Source organism: Cupressus sempervirens, chromosome 8 (genome assembly GCF_028749045.1).
Source record: "Cupressus sempervirens isolate cs-2001-9-10 chromosome 8, ASM2874904v1, whole genome shotgun sequence".
In the NCBI taxonomy this organism is placed as follows: Eukaryota; Viridiplantae; Streptophyta; class Pinopsida; order Cupressales; family Cupressaceae; genus Cupressus; species Cupressus sempervirens.
Window position 1 is genome coordinate 210,095,315 of NC_143125.1, and position 4,166 is coordinate 210,099,480.

The 4,166-nt window shown below is 36.7% G+C and overlaps 1 pseudogene; it reads right to left on the bottom strand.

The window, feature by feature from the left end:
- Positions 1 to 458: 458 nt before the first annotated feature.
- Positions 459 to 3,865, bottom strand: LOC149542248 (uncharacterized; annotated as a pseudogene).
- Positions 3,866 to 4,166: the final 301 nt, after the last annotated feature.

Consider the following 4,166-nt stretch of genomic DNA (forward strand, 5'->3'; position numbering starts at 1 on the left):
AAAGAAATCTAGTAAATACATGTCTTGAATTATTATATTAGATTGCAATGTATAGGAATAAAATAAGACAAACATTGGGTCTAACTTCACACAATATTATGTCATTCAATAATATAAACACATGTATTGATCCATTCTCTGAAAAATAAATAGGAAAAATATAAAATAAAATAAAAATATACAAAACTTCACTATTACAATAATTTTCCAACTAAGAAATAAAATAATTTTTATTATAAAAATGTCAACATTATGTAAGTAATAAACATAAAGATAAATAACATACAACTCTCTTTTATATTGACAACTCCAAATGTGAAAAAAATAATGTCAAAATATTTAATATATTATACTATCTACTGCAAAATGCAATACATCAATTTTATTTTCTTTTTGGACAAAATTTATATTCATATTAATAATAATAATTGGTTCAAAAATAGCTCCCGGAGAAAAGAACCACTAAAGAAAAACTCTGATCATTGCTTGATACAAGAATGATGTAGAAGAAGAAAGACTACATCTAGATCTATCAACACTAATGAATCTTGTGATTGTGAGTCCCAAATCTAGAATATTGTGATTACAATAAGAAAAAAATCATCTGATGCAAGTGCAATCTGGGACCCTGAACTGCAAAAATATCCACAATATATACAAATACCTAGGAGGTAGATGTAGATGAACCTTCATTGTTCCTTGAATGGGCTATATGTATGCCTCTTGTATTGTCAATAAAATGTGAGATGTCTATTGGTAGCTGAGGAGTATTAGAGTTGCCAAAAAAGGCACCTCTAATTGTATTTAGTCTACCTACTATCTCAGTCATATCAGGTCGCTCTTGAGGTGACTCCCTTGTACAAAATAACCCAATTTGTATAAATTGGGTGAGACATTCTATTACCATTGATGTCTCTAATGCATGAGCATCTATAAGCAAATAATTATCCACCACTTCTGAGATTCTATTTGGAAAGTGCATTTGTGTCCATTTTTGTAGATTGAGTCCTTCGGTGAACATATCATCTGTTGGTTTCCTCCTTGTCAATAGCTCTAGAATTAAAATTCCATAACTGTATACATCTCCTTTTGTACTAAGCTTTCCTCTAGTTCCATACTGTACAAGAATAGATAAAATTGGATGAAAGACTGTAAATTTATTTCAAGTGTTTTATAAATTGTAAGATAAGGAAAAGCAACAAAATGCATAATACAATAATGATAAATCTATACCTGGAGCAATATAGCCAATAGATCCTTTTAGTGCATTTGTAGAAGTCAAAGAATCTATTGAGTTGCTGAAAATAATATTGGATATGCCAAAATCTGCTATGTATGAAGTCATGTCATCTCCTAGTAGGACATTGTTGGGCTTGAGGTCACAGTGAACCACTTGAACAAAACAGTAATGATGGAGATATGCCATTCCTTCTGCTATCTCTATTGCTATCTTTATTCGATCACTCAACTTTAATGTATATCCAACACCTTCTGAATTATATAACCATCTCTCTAAACTTCCATTAGACATGAGAGGAAGAATTAAGGCTTTAAAATCAAGGTTGGAGCATGCTGTAATGATTTTAATTACATTGCGGTGCCGAATTCTCTTTAGTACATTGCATTCTTTGTTGAAACTTTGGTGAGCATTTTCATCTTTCAAATTGAGAACTTTAACAGCAATATTTGTACCATTCTTTAGAATCCTTTTATAAACAGACCCAAAACTGCCAATTCCTAAAAGATTTTGATCACTAAATCCAGCTGTTGCATCTACAAGCTCTTCATATGAAATTTTTGGAGGCCATACATTGAGGGAAGGGGTATGGAAACGTTTGTAATATATAGGAGAGCACTACCAATAGAAGAGACAAAACTAAAATTGCAATGGCTACTACAACAGAAATAATCACCTTTTTGAAGATAGATGGTTGTTTGTGATTTGAATGAGAGCATGGAGGCAAGTTTATCCATTCACCACAGAGGCCAAGATTTCCCATAATTTCTGAGGCATCAAGTATTGCAAGAGCTCCTCCCCTTGGGACCTCTCCAATTAACTTGTTTGAAGAAACATTGAAATGCATGAGCATTTTCATCTTTGTGAAAGTCATTGGTATCATACCTGATAAATTATTGCAGGAAAGGTCTATGTTCTTCATATTTGGCAGATCTGCCAGTGATGCAGGGATCGGCCCCTCAAATGCATTCCCAGAAAGATTTAGATATTCCAGGCCCTTGCAGCTTGCCAGTGCAGCCGAGATGACACCTGAGAAATTGTTTTGGGAAACATCTATCGCTAGAACCATAACCACTTTGCTCATTTCCAAAATTGAACCTTGTAAGAAATTGTTGGAAATGTTGAAATAAATCTGAAGATTTTGAAGACCTGCAACTTCAGGAGGTAAATCTCCTCTTAATTTGTTGTGCGCAAAGTCCACCACCTCCAATGTTTGGCATCTTCCTAAACTGACAGGTATTTTGCCTGAGAGTTGATTGTGATCAAGAAAAAGTCTTCTCAGTTGCGGAAGCTCGCCAAGACTATCTGGAACTTGGCCTGAAAGCATGTTCTCACTGAGTGACAAGAATCCAAGCCTTTTTAATTGGCCCAAACTTTCTGGAATTCTTCCCTGTAAATTATTTGAAACCAGAGATAATATTTCCAGATTTGAAAGTTTACTGAGTGCAGATGGAATGCTCCCATTCAATCTGTTTAAATCCAGACTTAACCGTGCCAAGTTTGTGAGGTTACCGATTTCTTCTGGTATGCTTCCCTCAATTTCATTTGATGCCAACTCTAAATATGATAATGAAATTGAAAGGCTGCCAACTGAAGTGGGCAAGACACCAGTTAAATGGTTATATGCTAAAAGAAGATCTTCCAATGTGGAGCAATTAGTTAGCACTGTTATAATGGACAGACCATTGCTTCCACTTACTAATTGATTTCCCCACAAATTTAATCGTCTCAGCTTCTGCAGATTACCAAATTCCAGTGGCACTGTGCCACTCAGTTGATCTCCAACTCCAGCAATTCCAGCTGAGTCCAATTCCCCACTGAGCGGGGTATTTCTCCACTCAGTTCATTTTGCCACAATAGCACTCGTTGCAGGTCTGACAGCCTTCCAAACTCGCTTGGGATTGGGCCCTTTAAGTTGCACAGATGGAGACCCAATGTTTGGAGATGAGTGAAATTCAAAAGGAAAAGGGGGATCGACCCTATTCTTAGGTTGTTGAGGCCGAGATTGAGCCAGGTCAGCTGACCAAGCATACCCAACTCAGCAGGAATACCACCTTGTAGTTTATTCTCGGCCAAATCAAGGAGTCTCAGAAAAGACATGTTTCCTAAGAAAGGTGGGATAACGCCTGTCAATTGGTTCCGTGCTAATGCCATGAATTCTAAATTTGGAAGAAGATTGAATTCAGGGGGAATACTTCCACTTATGTTGTTATATGACAAGTGAAGGTATCTCAGGCGAAAGAGCCCTCCAAGCTGGTATGGGATATGGCCCTGAAAGCTATTATGAGAGAGACCAAGTACTCTGAGGAAGGAAAGATTTCCGACAAAGGGAGATATTGTTCCATATAATCCCATACCAGTGAGATTCAAGGAAACCACACGCTGTCGACGGGAAGAGCAGGTGATGGCGCTCCAGTTGCAGAAGGTGTGTTTGGGAGACCAATGGAGGAAGATATTGAACGGATCGACAGAGATGGCAGTTCTGAAAGAGATGAGAGCCTGTTCATCAGAATGATAAGAAGGATGTGCCGTGTAATGAGTAGGCAGAGTAGAAAGGCAGAAGAAGAGTAGCAGGGGAAGCATCATGACCATCTTCATTGCACAAGTAAGCACCGAAAACAAAATGAATTTGTTTGATTTTAAATTTGATATCTTTTAAGTAAGGTAGAAAAGACTAGCGATTTCTATCATAACAAAGCTCTCATACCGATATCGCTCGCGATTTCTTCGCCTTCTAGTTCCAAATGAAAATTGAAATGCTTTTCTTTTCCATCGGAAAAGAACTCGGAAAATTCATACGAGTGACCGTTTGACCAATTGAACACAAAAGAGTTATTTTCGCTTTGGAGAAATTCGTACGAGTGATTCTCATGGGTATCTCCACTTGATATTTATCTTTTTATCATCTGTACCCACTTTTATTGTTTAC